Genomic DNA, 25576 nt, shown 5'->3' on the forward strand with positions numbered 1-25576 from the left:
CACGTAGATGCAATATAACAAAGCGAAGAAGCAACAGGTCTGATTAACAGCGCGCCCAGCATCGCTGTGTCTCAGTGTGCCAGTGCAGTCACAGACAGGACCATGGAGCTTTTCCTGTGATGTAACCAGAGAATCAAGAAGAACAAAGGGAGAATTTGTTGTTCAGCTTGTGCCTCATCCATAATGCAGGAAAGGTGTACAGACAGAATAGTGTTGGTTAAACGCAACACATGCAAATCACCCGAGCTGTCCCTGACTGACACTGCTTGTTAAGGGCTTGTTATATAGCCATTGCAGTTTTGGATGATAGATATTATTAAAGATGTAGCCACATGGTAGAAAAAAAATGTGTTATTAAAATTAAAACCGTATACAGTTTCACTGAAATATATCAGGTCACTTCTCTTGTTATTTATTACATTTCAAGATATAACAAGTAAAACTACAGGATGTAGAAATATTTGACACAACAGTTTTTAAAAATCTGTTTTCTTGTAAAGTGATACAATAGTGACCTAAAGTTATGATGTAGATGAAATGAATATATGATATGTGTATCTTGATCAAGTCTTTTTACATTTGCATACAACTGATTCTTGCAGAGGCAAAATACCTCGAGGCATGAGTGCCAAGTTAAGGCAGAACTGCGTCGCTGCTTTCTTTCAGAAATAAAATGAACAAGGAGATATTGCCTAATAGCTGAATTGCATGTTCACATATAAAAAAAAAAAAACATTCGTAAGTGCAAATAAATACTTCCTCATGGTTATATGACTCTCTTTGTTTTATATATATTATAACAAGGAGAAATATGATTTCAGTTAATTAAACCTGATTTTCTAACCTTTGCTCCCTTAATTATAAAGTACTGTAGTACAATTCCTTCGACTATAATTACTGATGATATTGCCCTGTGAGTTTCATTATAATACTTATTAATAAGGAGCTTCAAATTATTTATAATACCACGCTTTAGATGACTTACCCAAAGACCAAACACAGATCAGCGGGGGAATGTCTCTCATTTTCTAAAGCAGGTGTGTTTTTCCTGAGAACAGAGCCCAGATGTTGAGGCTGAGTGAGAACTGTATGGCTTAGATACTAGGAGTTCAAATGAACAAAGAATGAATGACGTTATAGTTTAATAATTGTATAAAATAACGGACCATGTTATGGATTCCTCGATATTTGTGCTCTTGAATGTATACTGTCACATTACATACACATAACACGTGCAAATGATTCACAATTATGAATAACGTTTTAATTATTATACAGGTTTTTTTTTTTTTTTTTCCAAATTTCTTTAATCAATCTAGGTTTGCCCTAACCCTAACTATAATGATACATAATATGTGATGCATTTCAATAAGGCTGAATAAGAATAATAAAAAAAATTTTTTTTTAAATAAATATGCATTGAATTTTTAGCATTATATACCAAGTCAAAAAATGTTGCTGTGATTGCCCTTGAAACACCCATAAGACATCTCCACCTGCAAAAGGGAGATCTGTGGATTCCCAGCTGAGCATGTGAGTTAAATTGGCCTGCAGGTCTTTCTGTGCTTTCTGTGAAGCCTTTGGTCGTCACATCATGTAGCATCAATCTATTGTCAAAAAAACAAACGTGTCTAAAATTCATTAGGGAACGAGTGCAGGAAGAGAAAGCGGTAAATACCAAATAAAGCTGCAAGCATCTTCAGACATATCCGACATACAACAAATACTCTGCGTGTTTCGTAGTGCTTCTGTAATCGCTGGCTAATTCTCAGGAGCAGTGAGGCAGAGCGCTTGACAACATCATCTACTGTGACAGGCAGATTGTGTTTTCACGTGAGCATGATCGACAACAGATTGCACTGAGCCCGGGCTGTTCTTGTTTGCCCTGGAAATGTGTTTGTGTTTATCTTTTGCTTGAGAGAGGCATTTCTTTCTTTCTCCCTCTGCTACCAAAAACAAACGGGCGTGCGCGCACACATACATTTATAGGCAAGCTGTTCTGCACGTGTGCGTTCGGTGCGTGCGTGTGACACATGCTGTGAAGTGGCTGCCAGGAGAGGCTTAAGAAACAATCCAACCAAGATCAATATCAGCAAACCGCACTTATATGTTTGACTTAAGATCCAGTCGCAGTTTCCCCTGTTTCACTTTTTATGCACAGCCGAAGCCAAACCTCACGAAACTGAATTTACCCGAAAGCCTAAAGAGTGTGTTTATGCACACTGTGACATATTTTGAAATTACATAATTGTTTGGCAAACTCTTAAACTGATTTTTTTTCCTCCACCAGGCTTTGATGAGACTGTCAACCCACACTCCAACACACTCTCAAACACACTCCTCAGAACACAAGTTCAGGATTCATGTAGGAGGGAGGGACAATGGCTAATGAGTAGGTCTGGGAAAGTTTCAGATGGCAAGAAACTAATAATTTCGCTCATTTTGATTAATGAGAAAATAGTTTGTCTTAAGATAACACAAATGCCAAAACATATAATATTTAACTTACGACGCGCTCTGCTTATTTGCACACAGTCATTGTGTAACTAACTCTAAATTTATCAGTTTTAATAGCACAATGTGGCACACCTTCAGCTCTGCAATGTGGATTAATATCAGCCTGGTTATAATGCTGTATATAATACATATAGATATAGATATTTAGCCTTAGCCCTGTGCTCAGTAGTCTCAAGAGCAAAATATACAGCAGGTCTTCCCTATTTTGCATTAAATGTATGAGAACTGAGGGAGGCTGTTAGTATGGTTTCACCATAGGTTTATCCCCGTAGACAAGTCAGTCATTTATGAATAAGCATGAGCCAGTGTTTGCCTCATTTAATGATTTTTCACCATTCAAATGTATTCCACATCCCCCCATTTTTTTCCTCTGTTTCACATGGCTATCATACACACACACACACACGTTACACAGATGTTAACATAGATCTTTGCACACTATGTGCAAGTGCCTACTCTTACACAGAAGCAGTAAGCACTTCACTGGCAGGTTCACTCTTCTTCTCACCGTGCCTGCCTACTTTGCTTCTCCTCTCAGGTGCTAACCAAATGACGACCTCAAGCACTGGGAACACTGAAAGGACCTCTTCAGTGAGCTTCTCGCAAACAGCATAGAAAGCTACAAGAGGGAGGGCACGAACAGAAGAAGAAGAAGAAGTAGAAGGAACACTGCATGTGGTATGTACAACCACATAAGCACCCACAGCTATCCATATATTTTGGAGACTTACTGCAACTGTCAGGTGCGAGCACCAGAAGAAGTCTGAAAGGAGGAAATCATGTCTGTTGAAACTGTGACTCTGTGAACTCGCCGTTTCATACATGCTGACATGTAACGCCGTTGATATCTGCCGTGTCGCGTTTATGAACTTGCTGTGTCCAACAGCGCCTTATTGATTAGTATGGAGGTCTAGGGACCAGAGGAAATGCTATTAAAGATTAAAGGGTCAGGTGATGTGAAGGTGGCATTCAGAGTCATCAGACACCAGCGGCTTCAGTTACAGGCTGTAATGTTCACCCGTCAAGCAGATTAGCCAGCTTGATTTATTTATTACTTGATGTCTTACCATTTCCTACCCTCACTGACTGAATAACTGATTGACTGGGTGGCTGACTGCTTGCATAGCTTATGCGTCGTAGGTGAACTTCAAAAGGGAAGATTATGGAGTCACTCGGCGTCTATTTACACAACACGCAGTCTGTATTGCTTTTACAGTGCAAAGCTAATAAAGAGAAAGGGGTTTGCTGTTTAACTGTATATAGACCACAAGTGTTCTTTGGGGGTTTTTTTTTTGGTTTGTTAAAATATCAGGATGGAAGAAACTTTTGGAAGCCTGTGATAATGTTTTCCCTTTTTCAATGTTAAATTGATATAAAGTCAACAATGGGGCCTAACGGTGTATTGTAGCGTAACAAGCTCCATTCAGGGCAGCCATTAAAAATCCTAAAACCGTGATACGGCACCCATATAATGTGAGTATAATAGAACTCTGGTATTATGAGGCCTATCTGGTATACATCTCTGTACAGAGAGCCAGTGCACTGCCTGTCTGTGTCTTATCTGAAGTGGCAAACTTGCTGTTCTAATTGTTATCTTCACACTAATAGAGTGGATGTTTTGAAATCATTTGGTTGGACGGATAAAGGCTTGGCAATTCCCCAATGCTTACTGTCTCTGTCAGGGCTTATCTGTAGGAGATAGCTGGGTCCCTAAGAATGATTGGCGGGGTGCAGCATGTGCAAAAGTGTTGCAGCGTCTGAGAAAGGAGGCAGAGCAGACATCCAAGGAATTGTTGAGAATTAGAAAATGGCATTATTCGGGAGTTGCTAAAGTTGCTCCTACTTTTCCAGCGAAATCGCATTGAGGGAAGAATCATGTCATTTAATGTGATAATTAATCTTAAACTCTTATTGTTAAAATAATGAGTGATGTTGGATCATCTGTGAGTGTGTGTTTGTAGAAAATGGTGTCTTTTTTGAAGTATTTCTAAAAAAAACCAAAAAACTAAAGGTGCTGAAACACGCTGAAGTGTTTTGCTTCTTGCTACGACAGACTTAAGTTTTGGTGTACTTGGCATCTGATGTGACTGCATGAAACAATTGGCTGGAAACTTAACCTGCCTGAGCGAAACACAACTTTCGCGGTACGGGTTTCATCGCATGCTGTCGCCTGCAGACCTCGGGGTGCTCTCCGTGACATCATTAGTTAAAGAACACATGCCCCATCTTCATCCTCCTCCTCCTCCTCCTCTAGCGGTCCTCTCTCAGCACTAATTGTGTCCACTCCGTCGGGCCTGGCGCGATAATAAAGCGTTAAGAGCCTTGCCTCGTTTATTAAAGTGGAGTTGGGAAATGTGAGACCGCCCCCTTTCAGGAGTTTTTTTTTTTTTAAAAAAAGAAAAGGGGTAGAGAGGAAAAAATCGATTATTTCTTCACGCAGGAGAGCAGAAGGTTTAGGGAAAGACTTGGTCGGGATTGTGGGGAGGAACAGAAACAGCTTCGCAACATCACTATTAAGCTTCAGACGTCCAGTACTAATACCGGCACCACCTCCAACACAGCCGCTCCACCGAGTCCCTCGCCGCTCACCGGTACTACGCACTAGCAGACCAGACGGTGCGTCCTCAGCGCCTCCTGAGCGAGCTCTGTCGGATCAGAGAGAGAGAGAGAGGAGAGAGAGAGAGAGAGAGAGAGGGGGGTAGTTTTCTCTGACATTATAGGGACTCATACCACGTATTGTAGGTTACTTTTTTTTCCTCTCGGCGCCGTCCTCCTGCTTAGTTGCGCTCCTGGATTTTAAGTGCGTCTCGGCGAACTCCGTCCCCCATCAAGCAGCGGCTCCAACCTTCCTGTCAAACGGCCGGACCAAACACCCGGCGGACCGCTTGTTGTAGCCTTCTCTCGCTTCACTCGGGACAAGATTTCAGATAAAGTAAGTACCGCACTTGCACCACTTGGCACTCACTGGCAAACACCTCACTCCATCGTATGGTTCTTAAAAAAATTATTATTTATTTTATTTGAAATGTTCCGTAAGGGGAAACTTGAGGGTCTAGTTTGATGCGCGTTGTCTCCCCTGACAAAGTACAGCAACTGCGTGTATTGATTTGTTGTGACCCCCTTTCGACTCGTGCCGGTAACAGCAATGTAATATAGTTACCGAGCGACATCAAATCACTGGTTATGGTGTATTAGGAGATCCGTGTGGTGATTTTAGGTGTCACTGCTGTGTCGACCTTGTGCAGCTTTCTCGCGTCCACATGCAGGCGCACAGTCCAGAAGCCAATGAACAGGCTGGTCACATTAACACTATACTTTATGCCCTCTTTTTGCGCCTTTGGGCAGGGTGGCATATGAAAAGTTACATTTGGGTTGTAAAATGTAGCGTTCAGTCTACCTCAAACAAAATTACAAAGGCAAAAGGAGATGCACAAGTTTTTACATCTCAGATTTCCATCAAAGCAACAGATTAGGGAAACAGTGATCCTAGTTTGTGGATATTCTTTGCGCACGAAATAAACGTTCTAAACTGAGGTGAACTGATGGCAATTATGCCGTGCTAAACTTTAAACCGGTATATTATGTAGGAAGCTTTGATAATTATTAAATAAATAGCTAATCATATCATCGCTGCAATACAGGGGAAAACATTCTTTTACACTTATTTGGATGTAAATTTATGTAGATGAGCGACACGGCGGACTGTGCTGTAAATCAGTGTTTTACAGGAGGTTTGGCTGTTCAGGCTCAACTATAATTTCTTCTCTGTGCCTTTGTGACTGAGACTGACTTATTACAAGAGAGCAAGTATGATTAAATTCATATTGCGAGTTTGGTTAAGCCTCACGTTGCTCAACTAAACCTGTTGCGATGAGAGGAAAAATCACGAGGCTACAATTAACTTGTGGCAACTTTTCTCAGGTTTCAGCTTTGGAGCTAAAAATGGATTCTTTGTTTTACACTTAAAGTGTACGGACACGAGGCCCACCATGTAATGTGCAGAGAAACTCGGGCTTGCAGTGACATTTAAAATTACTATTATACATTTCATTTTCATTTAGATAGATTTTGGGATTGAGTTGGCTGTGGACAAAAAAACGTATGCCAAATGTGAGGATAAACGTTTATCTCTTTACTTATATTGAGCTGAATTAGTTCTTAAGCTGAAACACAGTTTTGTCTGTGAAATAAATTATATAAAAAAGTAAGAAATGAACAGGGCTTTAATGTAGTGATAACTGCTTGAAATTTAATATAATTAATGTAACTTTTAGAGAATATTTTGAGATTCATTAAACTATTAAATTAATTTTAAAATAACAGCTATGTAAATGAGGTATTTTAAGGCACTTACAGAATGGTAAAAGTGTTTCTGTGTGTAGCTGTATACCAGCTTATTTAATGTGTGCGTTTAAAACACACTGCGTACCGCTTGACTGCATTTCTCAGTTCACTTTCAGGAAAAAAAGAGAGATGCTCCGTGTTTTAAGACGTATGTAATTTTTAAGATTTTTAAGAACTTCTGAAGGGAACGTGGTGTCCAGTTGTCCAGTAACCCTTTATTAAACTTTTATGTGAACTTTTTAGTCTTAAAAAAGTCAGAGTGCATTCATTTATATTTTTTTTAGAAAACAACATCATAAGTGTGGCTTTCCTTTTCTGACTATCGTCAATGAAGTTGTTCTGTGTGGCCTGTCTGGCCTGTTGCTCTCTTGGGATTTAGCGATAGGTTAATCCGCTCAGAGGAAGGTGAGCACTTGCATGTGGACCCACGATTACACACTGAGAAGTCTGTCAGCCAAGCTCTGTAATCTAAGAGACCCTCTACACACACACACGGACACACACGGACACACACACACACACACACACACGGACACTTGTATGCAGTCGTGCGCAAACACACACAGGTGCACAAAAGCATGTTCTGTCTCCTTTCTCTCTCTCGCTCTCTCTCTCCCTCCTTACACACACACTTTTACACACATGCATCAACACCCACACTATTTGGCCTGCGCTGCTTTTGTTTCTCTTATTCTCTTAAGACCTCTCCATCTTGACAAATCATTTGGGATTTTAGGCGCTGATTCACAAAACCAACAGCGACAACACACTCTTACCCTTCTCACAGAGAGGGATTAGAAGGTCACGTGTCTCTGTGATTGGCCAGGGCATTGAGCCGATTGTCAGGGCACTTTGCTGTACGCCAGGGGCTCAGTAAAGCTTTAGTTAAGTGAAGGAAGGGAACACATTGTTTGCCACGGTCAGGGTAATTCCATGTGTTTTCAAGGCACTGCAACAAAATCAGCATAATTAGCAAATATTTGTCATTTGAAATGCCTAATATATTGCTTATAAATGTGTAATTTAACACCCATAAATTAGTTTTACTGGTGGTAACTTCTATTCCTGCTACCAAGTTTCCATCTTCAGGGGGGAAAAAGGTGTAAACTATACCACTGTGGTCCCTGATCTCTGCTCACATAGACATTTAATACTGTACAAGAGGCACATTTCAAAGATCCCCACCTTATGGAAAACCAGATCTATGAAAACATTTTTCCTTAATGGAGACAACCAATGTATTTATGTTTAAGCAAACAGTTTAAAAGCCCCTTTAGCTGTGCTTTAAAGTTTTTGTTTTTTTTCACTAATGGCTTCAAATATTTTGGAAGAAGTTTGCAGAGTTTACTCAGTTAAACATCAGTAAAACATTCATTTGCAGATTGCCGGTTGGCAAGATCGTGAGGTAGATATTGAAGAACTCTTAAGTGGACTTCATGCCCTTTGGCTCAAATGAGAGGCTGATATAAGACTCAGATGTAGACATTTGTATTTGCCTCACATGCAATGCTTCATAACGTAAGAAAGCGTCTTAAAATGCTGCGAGACGACCTTGTGTATCCCGCATGTGAAAACGTTTAATTGGTTTAGCAGCATATGTAACGCAATAAAGTGCAGGCTGTGTGTGTAGTAAAATTTGCCTCGCATAAATAACAGAAATATTAAGGCATTTGTTGAGAAAACAATTCTTCTTGCCAATTTCTAAGCAGATGAAAATGCTTATGTTTTATAATAACTTAAAGGCTTCTTGCATTCCTGTTTATTGCACATGGCAGGTGTTCTCTAGTTGCTGCATGGGAGGAATAGTCTCCTTTTTTTCTCTTTTTTTCTTTCTTTTTTTTCTCTTTTCATACGTTTTATAGTAGCAGTGAAATACGCAGGGCTCAACCTCACCATGTGTTTATTTACTCGTCTTCAGCAGATCTCGCTTTCATTGTCCTAACTGTTGTGCGTGTTAGAAATGTTTATCCAAATGCATCTTTGCCTTAGGAGCACTGTCTGTGTATCTTCTCATAAGAGCTGCAATTACTCATAAAACTTACCACACGCACACGCGCACACACACACACACACACACACACACACACAAAAATCAAAAAGTAAATAATGCAGTCCTTGAATGGTTTTTTGGTGGATTGAATGCATATATTTGAATATGTCCTGGTTTTTGCATAATGATGCAAAGTATTCTTCTGTCTCTATCTAGTAATTAGCAGTGACGTTCAGCAACTTTCTCTGTATGCTGTAAGTGGATGGGGGTGTGTGGGGTTTGTTCACTGGGGTGTTAAAGATCACAGAGGAATATATCAGCCTTTGATGTTTAATTGTATTGTAAAACACACTTTAGAATATTTCTGCATAAAGTAGACTTCTGGCTGTGCTGTGCTTTGTGCTTGCTGTTTCTTTTGTGTGTTTGTCTGTCAGTGTGTGCTGTGTGTCTGGGAGTTGTGTGTGTGCGTTTTCAACTTTGCGTCTTGTCTCTGTGTATTCGTGCGCTGGAATCTTTGTGCTTTTGTGTGCGTACGTGTTTTTTGTTTTTTTCCCTTCGTCTGAGTTTTGTGAGGTTGTTGCTGGTGTATATTCAAATGAAAATGCTTGTTTTTCTTTTTCTCCTTTATTCTCACACTGAAGAGGGTAGGATTTGATGTCTGCGATGATGGAGCAGTCTGGAAAACAGTGTCAGTGTGAGGGCTGAAAAGGCAAACTGAGAAGACAGATGCACATGAAAACAGAGAGAGATACGCGCGCAGAGAGAACGCAGATGGAAATTTATTTGAGCAGAGGTTAGTTAAGAGCACGCCGACAAAGTGTTCGGCCTCCGCTCAGGTAACCCTCCGTTAAGATGTCGATGCGTTCGTGATGTCATGTTTAACACAGTGATCTAGATGAACAGGATGTCCTGCCCTTCTTCATCCTGTTTCCTGTTTCCTGCCTGGCCTGTTGGCCATTATTACGGCAGCAGCCTGCTGGGTGGTCTGTGCTCGGCAGTGCTGACCGCACAATCATATCATCAGCTGCAGCCCACCTAAAGAGACACCCAAAACACCTCACCATACTTGAGGCCTGCTGTCTGAAATATTTGGACAGGGAGAGAGAAAGAGAGAGAGGCCCGGGAGGCGAGAAGGCTGGAGGAGTGCAGGAGCAGAGGAGTCTGAATGATAAGACAAAGAGAAACATTTAGAGTAGAGCAGAGTTTGGGTTTCTTTGTCCAAACATGAGATCATTCCAATTAGGTTGAAAGCCTCCAACATCAAGACTTAAATGTTCAAATGAGAGTTAAATAAGAGTTTTCAGGCTTATAAACTGGCACATTAACTTCCCAAGACTTACCCAACTTTCAATCCTGAGAGAATTTTTCTTCTTCTTTTCCTGCACAGTGCAGACAGTTTTAGGGGTAACGCAAACATGACATCTGTAATGCTGACTTGAACCGTTACGTGGCGAAACCAGAATTTATCTGACAGATTTTTTAGAAGCCAGTTTGTCAGAGAAGTGTTTCCTGTCTGTTTATGGAAATGTAGCAGCCAAAGGCATTTTCTTTGATTAAACCCTGCTCCTGACCCGTAAATAGTTAGGAGCAACTTCTTACGCCCTAATATTATTTCAGAGAGAGATGCCCCCACCCGCCTTCACCATATTCCTTTGGTGTGGGACGCATTTGGAATCCACCCAATGCCAAGAAAAAAAAAAGAAAAAAGGAAAAAAAAAAGAAGGTGTAGGGATGGGGAGAGTGAGGAAAAAAAATGTAGAAATGTTTTCCAGTCGCTGTAATTTATCTTTGTCACAACTGCAACATAGCCGAGTCATTGTGCAACAGAGTCCTGTGAGACGCACAGAGGTAGCTCTGTGCCTTGGCCTCACACAAGCTCGCATCCATCTGAAACCCCCTGCTCGCTCGGCTGCCACAATCCGCGCCGCTGCCGCCACCGCTCCCCATCCGCGCTGCCGCTGAGCGTCACGTCGCGATCGGATATTTATAACAGATCTTGTGTTCACACCGAATTCAGAGGAATTAGGACTTGAATTCTACCCCGTCAGGCTTTTTATGTGAAGTTGCTGTTTTTTTTTTCCCAATACAACAACGCAACAGTAAATATCCAATAATAGATGGCACGACTGATACGTCTGTCTCTCTTTTTGTGCTCCAAGGAAGAATATCGCAGACTTTTTTCAAATTTTGTGCTTGTTTTTCACCACAGCTTTAGAAATCTGGACAACCTGTGTAAAATAAGGAGATCCTCTGTGTCGTTGAAAATGCTGTTAACACTTTCTAAGTTGGGGAATAAATTAAAAAAAATAAGAATCCATGCTCTCAGTGCTCTCCCTTTTCTGCAGAGCACACTGCTTAACCAGCCGCTGTCCTGCCAAAGCCCACACCAGTGTTTCTTTCCACTGTCATCTGTGCCATTCCCACACCAAAGGCCAGCCTATGAAATAATGTGCAACACGGGACTGTTTCGAAAACGTAGTTTACTCAGCTGACCAAAGAATTAAGGAGAAAGCGGGACAAAGAAATGCAGAAAAAGCTGAACAATAATAAAAGTGTTTAAACTTTTTCAGCTAATGTGCATCTGAAGTCAAACTTAATAAGACACTATAGCACACAGTAGGAAAGGCCCTGGAGGCGGTGAAGAGTGAAACAGCGTAGACCTCACGCACTCTTTTCTCTCTCTCTCTTTCTCTGTCTTCTTCTTTTTTCAGCCCGGTTCCTTCTGCACTGTGATGTATGGCTTTTTCCTACAGTGGCTCTTCCAAAGTGCAGCTCGTGATGTCATTAATTTTATTCATACTTTATGGATGCTCTGTCTGGAAAAAATGAGAGAAAACGAAGAGGGCCGATGTGAGAAGAGAGGGAAGAAGATAGAGGGAAAGAGAGAGAGAGGCCTGGAGAGGCAAAGTGAGAGAGAGAGAGAGAAAGAGAGAGAGATGTGAAGAAGATGGCATTGCGGAAGGAGATTTTCAGTGCAGTTGCATGTATAATGAATGAGGGGGCACTTTGTTTGAAACTCCAGCCCGGCGCTTCACTTCAAGGTTTGCTGGGCAGAGTGAGGCCTTGTGCTCTCACACCAGCCACTCTCTTTATCTTGCCAATAGATGCTTTCACCTGCCACTGTGGTTCGACCCAGTGGAAAAACAAATAACCTTGGTGTGTGTGTGTGTGTGTGTGTGTGTGTATATAAGAACAACACAGAGAGAGAGCGAGAGAGCAGTGACAATGGAACAAGGGGTTGGGTGGAAAGGGTGAGGAGCGGGCGAGAGAGGAAAGAGGTGAGTTTGTATAACTGCAATGACAGCCAGACGATACTGAGGAGAATACTGGCACTTTGCCCGCACTTCCTAAATAGTGCTCTCTACAGAAATAGCTCAGCCTTGATATTGACTTTTGTCTGTTGTGTATGTGCGGATGTGCACATCTGTGTATGCTCAATAGCAGGACATATAGTTTCATTGTCAGGTGAAGACCTTTTTCACTTCTTATCTGTTGTTGTTTGTTGGCGGTGTGCGTGGATACTTTTCTGTTTCTCATATTCGCGCGCGCGTGTGCGTTAACGTGTGCGAGTGAGGGATCTTTATTTGCTTTTATTGTCATGGGCCAAAATGGCCTCTGTTTTATTTTTGGCCCATCTCCGGACTCGTGGTTTTAAAAATAGCTGAGGAAGTGCGGGGGATACCTGCCGTGGCTCCAGCCTCCCCACAGCAGAGTCCCAGTTCCTCCACGTCACATCCATCCACCGCCGGCCCACTCCAGGCTATGACAGAGCAGCCCCTCTGGGGCTCGTGCAAACAGGATTGGACTCAGAATGAGGGTGTGAGAAAATCAGCCTCTGGAGTAAAGCGCAGAAAGGGCTCGCAGTTTAGTGCGAGAAGTCTTAGCTGACACTGTCAGATTTTGTAACGTACAGATTAGAAACCCTACAAGCTAATTCCCCTTTTTTTCTTTTCAAATGTAGTCGAGAGTAAAGATTTTAAGGGGAGTGTGTGAGAACTGGGTTTTTCCACAGTTAGTTCATGTGTGGAAGGGCACTGGCTGGCTTGCTCTCTTATCTGTCATCTGAATGCCGAGTTGTCTTGTTGATTTCATTTCTATGTCTTGCCTATGGGGCCTAACTTTGAGTCTGATCCTCACTCCCTTCTCATTGTACTCTCAATTTCTTATGGAATCATTCGACTGCAGATTTGCGAAGGCAACGAGAGCATTTAATAAATAGGGTTAGCTATAGGAGCAGAACTGGATGTTATTTAGATTTTACCATTTGACATTCATTTATTGTTTTCAAAGATTCACATTTTCCAGGGTCAAACTCATTTTTACTGTCTCACTTCTGTGGGTGGATGACTACATTTATTTTTGATTAATTCGGGTATTCTTTACAGGGCATCGTGCTCCTCAAGCCCATATCTAATTGTTTGCTTTTGAAACGACATTATTATCCCGAGATGCTCTTTCATCTGTAATTCTTTTAAACACGAGTGTCATCACTGCTACACTCTAACCCAAGATATTGTTCACCCTTTAAATGAGTGACACTCTGCATCTTGGCCCCTCATAATAGGGACCCCATAATCATATTATAAGTGGGACAAAAAAAGAGAGAGGGAGAAATCTTTAAAAAGCTCCACTGCCCTTGGTTGACTGTCTCTTTACACAGCGAATGAGAAATCTTTTTTTTTTCCCGAATGCGCTTTCACCCACCCCCCACCCCCACCCCTTTCTCTGTGAAGAGAATTGTGCTGCCTGTTATTAATGTGCTTTTGACAGCTTAATTTGATAAGCGGGGTACTTGTTAAAGAAACCTTGGATTGTTCTCACAGCAAGAACGTGTTTTTTTTTTTTTCCCCTCCCATGTTCTTCAAAATGGTGCCGCACAATCTGTCGATGACCCAGTTCTGAGAGATGGTCGAAAACAAGGAAGAGCGATGCAAAATCCACAGGGAGAAGAACGGAGAGAAGGCGAGAGGGTAGCAGGAGACAGAGAGAGAGAGAGAGAGGGAGAAAGGATACTATAACTAAGAAAGGCACTTGTGGGAAGTTAACTTAAATGATTTTCTTTCTTCTCTTACCCTCTCGCTCTTCCTCCTCCTGCACCGACCAAGCAACCTACCTTCTTGGGCTCCACTTCCCTGTAGCCTAATCAGAAAAGGAACGCTGGGAACGATGACGGGGATTAGCCTCCACTACTCGCCAGTTCCCCTTGGTTAAATACACGTGTAATGAGTTGTTTATTTGGGATAATGCACAGTAGGTGCTGCAGAAGGCCAGAACTGCCCTCACCTCCCTCCGCCGCCGCTTACGTGCACGCACGTGGGCCCGCAGCAGATAATACATACATATAGTGAACATATAGCCCAGCCAGTTATGCAGAAATATAGACGCAGCATATGTGGTGTGAACACTGACGTGTCCAGGTATGTGCTCATACATACATTCACACACTCAATCCTCCTACAAACACACCCTCCTACTCAGATTCCCACACACAGCTGTGATGCAGGTCACTCGCTGTGGCAAGTTGTACAGAGGGAGAAAAATGGGCAGTTGCAGTTAAAGGGTTCATCTAAGTGTGTGTGTGTATCTGTGTGTGCTTTCTTGTGCATGTTCTCAGGCCTTCATTGGGTCATAAGGCTGGGGGATTTTTCTCAGGGCAGAGAAGGAGTGGAGGGGTGGAGGGTGGGTGGAATTGAATGATATGAGAAAAAAAAAATCAAGGGAAAAACCTTAAGAAGGAAAAAGGGGCATGTCGTGCCCGTTGGTCTGTGCATGCATGTGTCCAGCGCTCTTGAGGGCGTGCACAGCAGAATATGTGTGTATGTACGTGAAGTGGAAAAAGCTGTTGCCTTGCGGAGGGGACGTGCTCTGCTATCATTAGCGGAGGGGGTGAGGGGCAGGGGTAGGGTGGGAGGGGGACATGCGAGGTTATGTGAACGGTGCAGCTGTGCTCACAGCAGAGGGATTTGAGTGCAGGGAGTGGGTGGAGGGGTGGGGGTGGTGGTTTCTCCAGGCGGCCAGGTCCTTCACTGATCCACCAGCTCGCGAAGCCGATGAGAGGAGAAAAATTCAACCAAGAAACAAGCCCAGCGAAGCAAAACACAAACCCGCCTCTGCCCCTCTGTTCACTGTCCCTCCATCCCACACTCCTCTGCTCCTCCGCTCCGCCACTTTAGCCCATTATTTCCCCAAATAGGAAAAATAAATAAATAACGACTGATGGTCGATGGCAAGGATAAGAGTGCAAAAGAGAGAAAGAAGAGAGGGGGGGAGCAAGTCACGATTTATATAGAATGCCTGTTCTGCTTTTCTGCCATCCGTTTATGCATTTTCATTTCCGATTTTCAATTGAAAAACGAGATAATAATGATGAAGATGATGATGATAAAAAATAATTTATAATTAAATGTTCTCAAGTAACTATACAAGGAGTAAAGAATTGTTTTCTGTCTTTTTTTTATTCAGGGGATTTCCCCAACAACTTAACATTCAAATTTGTTTAAAGCTAACTCCACACTTCTCTTCCTTTCCCCGGTGGAAAACGAAAAGACAAAAAACAAAAAAAACTTGAAGCCCACGTAGAGAAAAAGATGGCGACGCAGACGACGACCCAAACTCGCTTGTCAAGACGTGTGATCAGTCGCCGCAGAGAGCGAGACAAGGCAGAGGTGGCTGAAAGACGACAGAACACAGAATGGCATCAGCGCGCGCTGCTAATGCATTCAGCATGCCACCGTATCCAACAACAAGGCAGAATATCACACAGCTCACTTCACAAGACATCCCCACAACAACAACAACAACAGACGCATAAACGCGCGTGCGCTTGCCGAGGCGCAGTCATGCAGCCGCACACAGGCATTCACACATGCATAAATATCGGCGCGCTGCACGTTTTAAAACCAACCATGAGGAACAAGAATTTGAAAGCAAACAAACAAGTCAGAATGTAAGCAACTGGTATGAGACTTTGTGACAGAAAAAGAAGAAAAAAGTATAAATGAAATAACAGCTTTCGTTTCATGGGAAGACAAAGAGTTAAAAAGGACAAAAAAAAAATTCCTGGCAGAATCTAGCGTAAGTGTGAGCTACGTCAAAGACAATGGTGAGCGCTGAGCTAAAAATAGAGTGTGGTCAAACGGCAGTGGCGCTTTGGCGGGAGTGGTCAGCTCTGTGTGATAGAGCGGCCTTCACAGTCGGCCACATATTGAGAGCAGAGGCACTCTGCCAAAGCTTGTAGATTCACAGCAGTAATTTAATATTTGTTTGTCTCTATTATTTCATTCTTCCCCTTTCTCCTTGTCCCTCTCTCTCGCTCTTGCTTATGAGGGTTAAGTAACAGTATGCTTTATCAGATTACTGGGTCTGAGGTCTCTTTCAAACCTCACTTTGCCATCTTGATGTTGTGCAGCTGTGCAGACTCTTTAATCACACGCTATCTTTTTTCACTCACCCTCTCCTCCCTCCTCCCTTAACATATGTTAATTGGCTGCTTTCTGTGACAAATTACGAGCGCTCACTTTGATGAGGTCGGTTTGTGATGGTGCTGGGAGTGGAGTACAGTGGAACAGCCAGACCCTCACCAGTTCCCCCTTAACCACTCCAAAAAGGAGCGCGGCACCCAGCCGATGACTAATGAGAGGCTTGGACTGGGTCTGGCCTGGCTCGAGCCTTGGTGGGGCCACTCCCCTAAACAGAGGCTGATCTGTAGGTACCGTATGCCGCCACACGCCCTCCACACTCCATACAACCTTTTGCCTCATGCACCCCACCGCCACCACCCTTCCCCTGGGAACTGTAACGCTCTGTGAGAGCAGAAGAGTTCAGGCTGTGTGGTGGAAAAGACTCGCGTTACGCAGTTGTGCGCGTTACACGTTATATATATGTATGTATTGTTTTTCTTTTCTTTATGAGACTGGACACATTTTCAGTGCTTTGTTTCACTTTTGCGTTTACGGCTGTCTTTACGTTCGAGGCTTAAAACAAAAGCCCAGTAGTAGCATAAATTATAGATGCGGCACATACAGCTTGTGTCTCAGGTTTACATTGAGCAGCATGTGTGTGTGCATGTGTGTGTGTGTGTCTGTGGTGAAAAGGCAGTGCCTGGAAACATTAAACCAGCCATGCTTAAACAAACACTTACAATGGAACAATCTCTGTTTAATGATGCTCAGCATCAACAGGGAAACAATGCTCACCAATAATCAGCACAATCAGCTTGCGGTAACAAAAAGAAAGAAAGAAAGAAAAAAAATGACATCATCCAAGTAGTGTGTTCTGTATTCTTTTTTTTGTGTGTGTGTTCTTAAGTGTTGTTAGTGGTAGGGTGTAATAATGTGGCTGTCTCCTGCCAGTCTGTCATGCAGTTTCGTGTTCTCGGTCTCTTTTTCTACCTCTGTCTCTCATTCTTACTCACTCTTTTTCTCCCTACTTTATGATCTAGGTTACTTGGTTTCCTAGCAGAGCACAGGGACCGGAGGAAGAGAAAAAGAAAAAAGAAAAACAGAAGGTCGAATCTATGAAGGACATGCTTGTTGAAGTGTGCAACCTTCTACTTCTCTGCAAATTACCCACACACTGTGCATAGAGTCAAAGCGGAGCTGTGGCTCCCATTTCAGCTCCGCAAGGCTGTGACCATGACATGTAACGCTGCTGGGAGCATCGCAGCTACGGGAGAGGTGCCGATGTACCGTCAGCTCCGGCGCTCGTTCGTCGCGGAGGACAAAAATATAATCGTTTTATATAATGGTATCGTTGTGGACTCTAAATTTGCTGATGAAGCGAGAAAAGGAAAAATAGTAAATTCCACAGCTTCCTCATAGGTCTGCCTGTCTGTACATGCTGACTTAGTTCCAACAACCTCAAAAAGGGAAATTGTTCTATTTATCTCTTCCCATCAACAAAATGCAAAAGAGATAACAGCCCATAAGCGACTTCTCATTTCCATAGCTACCAAACTGAAGCACACACACACACACACACACACATATATATATATATATATATATATATATATATATATATATATATATATATATATATATATATATATATATATATATATGTACACACAAACAAACTGGGTGACAGTATGAAGTTGGTGAACAAAACTGCACTCGGCCCCTTGCAGTTGCGTGAGGGTTAGCCATGTTAGCATTAGCCTGAAGGCCTTAATTGAGGCCAGGAGGGAGCATTTAATAATTGCTGTCACAAGATCAAATTTAATTCTCCTCTCTTCACAGCCACCACTGCTGTAGGGTAGAGTGAAACAAATTGTCATCAGAGATTTCTAAATGAACAAAGCTTTTAATTAGGGTGATTAGAATACTGTGGCATAGAGGAAGACTAAAGGGTGGGGGGTGTGATGAAATCATCAGTGGATTGTCTTCACCGTGATGTGTGGCTTTGATACAGTGTGGGGTGAAGAGTTGGGGCACGCGACTGCTATGGGAAGTTGTCTGTATCTTATAAGTCAGCAACTCGTGTCGCCCTAGAAATTATATCCTATTGGAGCAAATTCTTTTACCGCTTTCAGTGTGGAGCGAATTAAATCTAGCTGTTCAAGAACTGTATTTTTTTATGAGTGCTGCAAGAGCTCCTAACCGGCGCTGACATTTTTTCTGTTCAACCAGATCGATACGTTTTGCTAGTATCTAAAAATACACATAAAAAATTATTAATGTAATATTTCCTCAATTAAAAGAGGATGCTCTATTTAAAGCCGTGCCTCTGTGTCTGCTGAGCGGGCACCGCCGCAGACAGGAACAAAGGCCGAACCCAGAATGTTGGCCGGCCGTCTCTCACCTTAATCTTGTTGCATGTTCACAATAAAAGCCTCAGTTAAACAAAGTAAATAAATAATAGGTTGTTTCTATTAAAAGAACTTTTAATTTGAAATGGCTGCATGATGTGTTTAAAATTAAGCTGGCTGCTCTGTGTCGTATACAGTTCAGCTACAGCTGTTGTGTGAGTGTTTTAGGTCCCTTGGTTGATGACCGTCTCTGTGTTGGTAGAGATAAGCGAGTGCCAAGTACTCAATTGTTTTTCTGAGTTTTATCCAGAATGAGTCACTGTCCTCTAACAGACTGGTGAAGTAACTTTAACGTAGTCAAGGGAAACGAAGGTTTGTCTCATTAACAAGCCTGCTTCAGACAAAGACCTGTTACATTCTGCGGCTGAGATAAATAAAGGAACCGGGTTAACTTTCAAATCTTTACTGACATGTCCAGCCAAACAGACACTATTTCTTTCTTATGATTAGGGGCAAAATTTTCTTCAAAATGTATTCACTATTAGAAATTACTTGTATATATAAACCTCAATCCTAGGAGACAGGGTTGGAGTAAGCATAGCCCCTGCAGTAATGAGGCCTTAGCTTCAGTTTGAAACCTCTTGACTCAAAACACACATACACACAGTTTCTGCCCTTCTCCCCTCCCCTCCGACTGGAGAACATTGCTAACATCCCGAGACATTGTCATACTCGGCAGAGTACATAATTGGGTGAATATGTCAGTGCTTTGTGTTCTTAGTGACAGGACTCCCGGCTGTTCCTGTGGGGGGCTGGGTGTGCTCACTAAAGGGTTTCTACTGCAATTTTGTTACATTTGGCTTATTGTTCATTATGGTTTTACTTGTATTCTTCTAAATCCAGATAAGCATGTAACTCCTTATCCGTGCACGCAGACCTTGTCCTGTGACAGTGTGGTCATTTAAGCACGTGTGTGCATTAATTTTCTGTTCCTGTACCTTTAGTGTCAGCAGTTGGTCGCACCTGGGTCCTTCGGTAAACGTGGAAACATGCGAGTTGAGACAGTGGTTAATGCTGACTGAAGGGCGAGAGAGGGGGAGAGAGAGATGAAGAAGAAGTGAAAGAAACTGTGGTGGTGATGATAAAGTGAAACCTAGTGAAGTTATTTGTGTTTAAACATCAGATGTGTGTATCGCCACAATCAGCACCACTTCCATATTCAAAACCATTTTGATACCTCTAATTTCAGCCTCTCACACTGTACACTGATCTGTTGGGTACTTTGTCACCTCTTTTAAGCTAATCTTTCTTTTTTTTAAATATATAACTTCTATCTATGCATTATGCTTTAATTCAGCCATTGTCACTTCTTATGCTCGAGCCACGGAAAGACTGAATGTACGAAATGGTGATTCACTCCAGTCTTTCCGGGGCCTCTCCAAAATGTGGCTTGCCTATGCTTCTGCTTTTTCTTCTCTTCTCCTTTTTTCACTGATACCATTTTTTCCAGCTTGGTTCAAGAGTATGTTTGTGGCGAGCCGCGGTCCTCAAAATGTATTTATATATCTCTGATGTTCGTAAGTCACAGTCACAAAAAACAAAAAGCTGCTGAGAATTGAGCCACAACAGCCAGTCCATCTCCCTGTTGCTGTCGAGCTAGCTTTACCTAGCTTTAGTGTGGGCCTGTTTGCTCATCTACCTTTGGCCTAGCAGCTGCTGCTTACAGCCCTTGGCCTCCTTTCAAACAGAGGGGTTGACGCATCGTGTCAAATCATTTTGTCCTTGGGGCAGGCAGCATTAGGTTATGGAAAGATGGCTCTCACCTGTCTCCGTACTGGCTCTGACGGATGGCTACCTATCTGCGTTGCAGCTCTGATGGCCCAAGGCCTGCATTTCCTGGTGCTGAGTGAGACGTACAGCTGCCCAAACGAAGGGCAGACCTCTGTACACTGTCGCCTCCATTTCTATTCACTCATCATATCAATGTGATACTTTAAAATTTTAGAAAAATGCAAAAGTGATTATATAGACACATTACTTGTGGGAGCATCCGTAAACGCTTTCACAATTAAACATGTCTGTAAGCTTTCTTGTAGTTTACACGAAAAACAGACACATCATCATTTATGCATTAGTCCTCCAATTTACATTCACTCTCTAAATTATTTTATAATCCTAATGCCTTAATTTAATTTGAAAATGTTTGGCAAAGTTTGCTGCTGTGATGAAAGCCACAGCAAAGTAAACAGAGAATGAATAAAGAAGAATGACGTTCACCGCATCAAGGTACTTTTCTTCATGGGGATATTTTGACACTCCCCTCACAGGTATGCATTTATCACAAAAGATGCTCAGATGTGTTCAAAAGTAAAAAATAAAAAAAAAGTTTAGGGGGGTGTGCAACCAAGAACAACTAAAAATGCACTCATAACAAACCTGACAAATTCTTTTGTTCAAAAATGTTGAAACCAGTGAGTGTTTTCGTCTGATGCGTCACAGAAAGATTATGATTTCAACATTTATTTTTTTGCCTTTTGCTTTGATTCATGAGTTCCTGCATAACCCCCCACCCTACCCCGCCCCCACACTCCTTCAAAATATGTCATAGCCTTACAAAACCAAGAGACACGTTTTGAGGAACTAGAAGTAACTGAGGCCTGAAGTATTTCGTATTGAGAAAAACATGGTTTCTGTTCATTTGTCCTCTGGAAATGAGAGGGGAGCGTAGCAGTTGAGTTTTGAACCCTAATTCTTACCCTGCGATTTGGGGAAGGAAAGACCTTCAGCACCTTTGATTGTCTATGTCTGCTGATGTCACATCCTTCCCCCTCCCCGCGTATCTGTGTTTACTTCCCGTCTTTCCGTCGTTCGAGACCAGGCAGTGCTACTGTTGTAAAAATCAGTTTGAAGTTTGAAATTCAGGTATTAGGTTTTAAGTTAAAGTGGGGTTGGTAAGGAATTGAGACGTCACCTTGAGGACTTATTAAAATATATTTATAAATATTTATTTACTTTGTTCTATAATGTCTCTCACACTATAAGTTGCTGGGAGAGTGTCTAAAACTTGTGCCAATCAGAGACTAGTGGCTCACTTTGCTCCTCATCAATAGACGGGTGTCTCAGTTCTAAGGCACCTAGAGATTGAAAATAGAATACATGAGAAAGCGTCCCTGTCTCGGTAATGATACAACTAAACCATGATCTAATAGAGAGAGACAGGTGAAGACATATCCTCCAACACACATATACGTGCACACTTACACAGCAGCCTCTCAGTTTCAAGTTTAGCTCGAATGCTCACTGGGAAAAAAAAAAGAAGAAGAAAAAAAGGAATGAACACATTATAAGATGATCCACCGCTATCACTCTAATCCCCAGATGTACATGTTGCTAATCTCTTTAGCTGCTAACATGTTAAATTAGCCCTAATATCTGCTGAGATTCAAAACCATAGAGGCCCACCTACGTGTGGGCTACCGCCCAGGTTTAGGTCACTCGCCTCCCCCTTCACTCAAAAAAAGATACAGACTCTGGAGGGAGGGAGGGGGGGGGGGGGGGGTGGCAGTGATAGCCATTCGTCACCCTGCCTATCTTGTTCTGACAGATGGGGAGCGTGGCGTGCCACATAGAGGAGTCACTGCCTGTAATGACATTAGAGGCACAATGAGACCTGATACACATTTTTTTTCCATCCTGCCTAGCCATCAACTTGCTCCTTTGCTTGATTCTTCCCCGCCTCTCATTTCTGCTGCTGTTATGCCTTCTTCTCGCCTTACAGAAGATAAAGTGTTGTCTGCTGCTATTTCCAAATCAAAAGTACAAATGCACAAAGTGCACATTTAACATGCAAACATGCACATAGCTGCAGCAAAAACACAAGAAAGAAACCTCCGAAAAATCTACACTGAAAAAATGAAAACAGTTTCTGAGCCAAAAAAAAAGAGTTTCCTACATAACAGAAAAACTCGCGTACAAATCGAGCACCGCGAGTGTGTACTGACGTTGAGATTGTTTTGTGTAAAATGGTATTAAAACATTTTTTTTTCTATCCTCGTCTTCCAGGAAATGGGAGTTTATTTAAAAACGAGAGCGTTTATTTAAATGTACCATACACCTCCTAAAAGGTTTACTTACTGCAGTGTAAGATGTTATTTCAAATTCTCACAACCACATTTCCCATGAGGGACGGAGGACACTGGCATTGCACTTGTGCACACAGTTCATTTACAGTTGCCCCAGTTTTGTTTTTACGTTTCTCACAGAAATTCTCTGAATGCAGAAATAATCTCAACAGATGGTTGTGCACAACTTTAGTTCTTGGAAGTGGATCGTGTGTTCATTTCTCCTTATTTATTGCCACGTCCATCCACCTCATTCACAGAAAAAGGGGGAAAAAAAAACACAAACTGAAACTGTCTTTCAAAATGATGAATTAGCCCTGAGCATGAGTTAAAGTAAAGTTCCTGTTTTTTGTTGCCCCCTGATTCAAAGAAGTCATCTTCAGTGTATGTCCTCAATAACAAAGCCACATTAACAAGCACCCTACAGACGTCTATTAGAATGTGAAAAAGTGCCATGTGCTGTATATTAGTTTTTAGTGACTAAACACTTGGGAGAGGCGACCTAGAATCAAGCCTTGTGGTGCACTGAGTGTATATGTTCTCATTGTCCTCTCAGCTACACTTCTGAGACACAGAGAGAAAATGCTCATTAGATCTATGTGCTGAATTGCTCCTCTCTCTCCATCTCTCCCATCCTCCCCCAACCTTCATATCTCCCTCTCTGGCTCTCTCCCTCTCTCTCTCTCTCTCTCCATCCGTCTGCTTAACAGATGGGAGGGTCGTGGGCACAGCTCTTCCCCTCCCCCTGGAGAGGCCTGGTGCCTGTTCAAAAGATCCCTCTTTATGCTTCTCTCCATTTCTCTGTTTTTCTCCCAGTGCTCTTCTTCTCTTTTTATTGTCACCTTTAAAGCTCGAAGATACGATAAAACCGGCAGAGGCATAACCGTCGTCCTTCAGCACGCTCGGTGCCGGCGTGCCCTCTGACCTTAGCATTTGCCCACCCCGGCCTCCTTCCAGTTACCACACATTAGTGTGAATACAGGCATACCGCTAGTCAACAAGTCTACAGAGTATAACGGAGCTCTTTTGTTTATTCTTCATCTCCCACAGATTCATTCCCTATTTGCCTGCTTCGGGATTAGTAAATTGGCTTAATGTGCAAGTTTGCTAGGTTGGTTTTTTTTTTCTGCTGTCTTGCACCATGTGTCTTCATTTTTTTGTTTTGTTTCTTTCTCATCCTCTTTGCCCTGTCAAGGTCAGATGTCAGTGTCGCTGCCTTGCAAGACATTCCTGCCAAGGACAACTGTGTTGTCCCACTTGACCACGTTCACTAAGCAGTGCTTATTTCCTGCTTTCCCCTCCACTTCACTGTCTTGGCGTCACGAGGCTAAATTGGATTTAGTGATTCACTGCTAATCTGTTAAGTTAACCGATGATCTCTCCAGCGCTGGGGAAGGGAACGCAATGGGGAAGTGGGCACTTGTTCTTTTTTTTGTTTTGTTTTTTGTTTTTTTTACCCAGGAGCTGCCTGGCACCCATAAGGGACGGGGGTGGGTGTGAGGAAAAGTGAGGGGTGGTGGCAGGAGTGGGGAGGGGAAGTGGGGGGGGCAACTTGAGTTGTTGTTGTTGTTGTGTAGGAGGAGGTAAAGGAAGCAGGAAAAAGATGGGATGGGGAAGGAGGCTGGGTGAAGTTAAGAGGCACCAACATGGGGGTAAGCAGCAGCAGAGCTTCACCTCAGGGAGCGTTGGCTGGTGCTCAGAGCCAAAAGCGGGGATTAAATGTTCAGGACACGAGCTTAATCTTAGTGTTAATGTTACGTAAGGCCTAAGGTGTTGCCCCAGCGGGTGTTGACATTGAGAGGTTCAACTCTGCTCAGCGTGCTGTGGGAGGAACACGGAGGAGGTGCAGGCCAGGAGGCAGGGATCATGAAGGTAACGCCTCCTTGTTTGGAGCGATGCCCGGACTGGGTAGTGTTGAGTACAAAGACTGGGAGGGGATGATGCTGTCAGCCTGTGATTGAGGTACGCTGGCTTGATTGATATCCTTGTCTGGCTGTCTTGTGCCAAGCGCCTTAGTGTTGGCTTGTAATCCTAGTTTGTCTGACAACATCCTTTTTTGTTTTCTTCCACAGGGCAGCTCTTTGTGTGTCTGTCTACGGATGGGTGTGTTTGCACAGAGCAATGCTAAAATGTTTTGGATAGCCTCTTCAGAGCTGCCACAGAGTTATTTTAGATCTTGTTATTATTATGATGGTGCAGTCCGGCTGTTGTCCTAACTGCCAAATGACGCATTTATGTTCGTATCTCAGTTCTTCCATGAGTGGGTGTATTCCAAACCATCATCTCAGGAAGTTTTTTGTCATGCATTTCATTATTGTTGAGACTGTATTGTCTCACTTTTTTCAGTTTTTGTGTGATGGACATTTTTGGCAGGCAATCTTATAAAATCCATAAAAATCAATGCAATGCTGTTTCTTTAATACAATGTAATATACTTACCAAATCCGTGTTTCGCATACATACACTGAGAAGGCCTCAATTATAATGCAGGATTCTAAATTTTGAGTCGTGAATAAAGCACAGAGCCTGCATTTCATGCTGCAAATGGAAAAGATAGCTACAGCCTTGCTTGCGCTACAGGCCTTGGTCTGTCATTAAGAGCCACTGCATCCCTGGATGTCTCTATTATGAGTTTTCATTATCAATGTCCTACTCTAGCACAAAAAGGTCAAGTGCATAGCAATGTGCTGCATTCACCTGAGGGGTTCAGATCTTTCTTGTGCATGTTACTCAATAAATACATGGATTCAGGTTAGCAGGAGGTAAAAAAAAAAAAGGAAAGGAAGTGCATTACAATGTGCAGGTATGTGTGCAGGAGTGCGCAAAGGAGAGAATATGAGAGAGTGAGGAAAAGAG

The 25576-nt window shown here is 42.6% G+C and overlaps 1 protein-coding gene across 9 annotated transcripts in view; it reads left to right on the forward strand.

Annotated features, from left to right (window-relative positions):
* mef2cb (myocyte enhancer factor 2cb) overlaps positions 1-25576 on the forward strand; it is a 68878-nt gene that overhangs the window by 4271 nt on the left and 39031 nt on the right. For 2 of the 9 annotated variants that reach the window (XM_085294129.1, XM_085294130.1), the window contains one exon: positions 3056-3195. The gene's annotated coding sequence lies outside the window, so the exon portion shown is untranslated. Of the gene's footprint in view, positions 1-3055; positions 3196-4930; positions 5450-25576 lie in introns of those variants that run through there. The other 7 variants (XM_085294134.1, XM_085294132.1, XM_085294128.1 and 4 more) reach the window with 4 other exon arrangements.

Source organism: Mchenga conophoros, linkage group LG12 (genome assembly GCF_057382185.1).
Source record: "Mchenga conophoros isolate Kocher_MC1m ecotype Shallow Benthic linkage group LG12, M_conophoros_male_GT1.1, whole genome shotgun sequence".
Classification (NCBI taxonomy): domain Eukaryota; kingdom Metazoa; phylum Chordata; class Actinopteri; order Cichliformes; family Cichlidae; genus Mchenga; species Mchenga conophoros.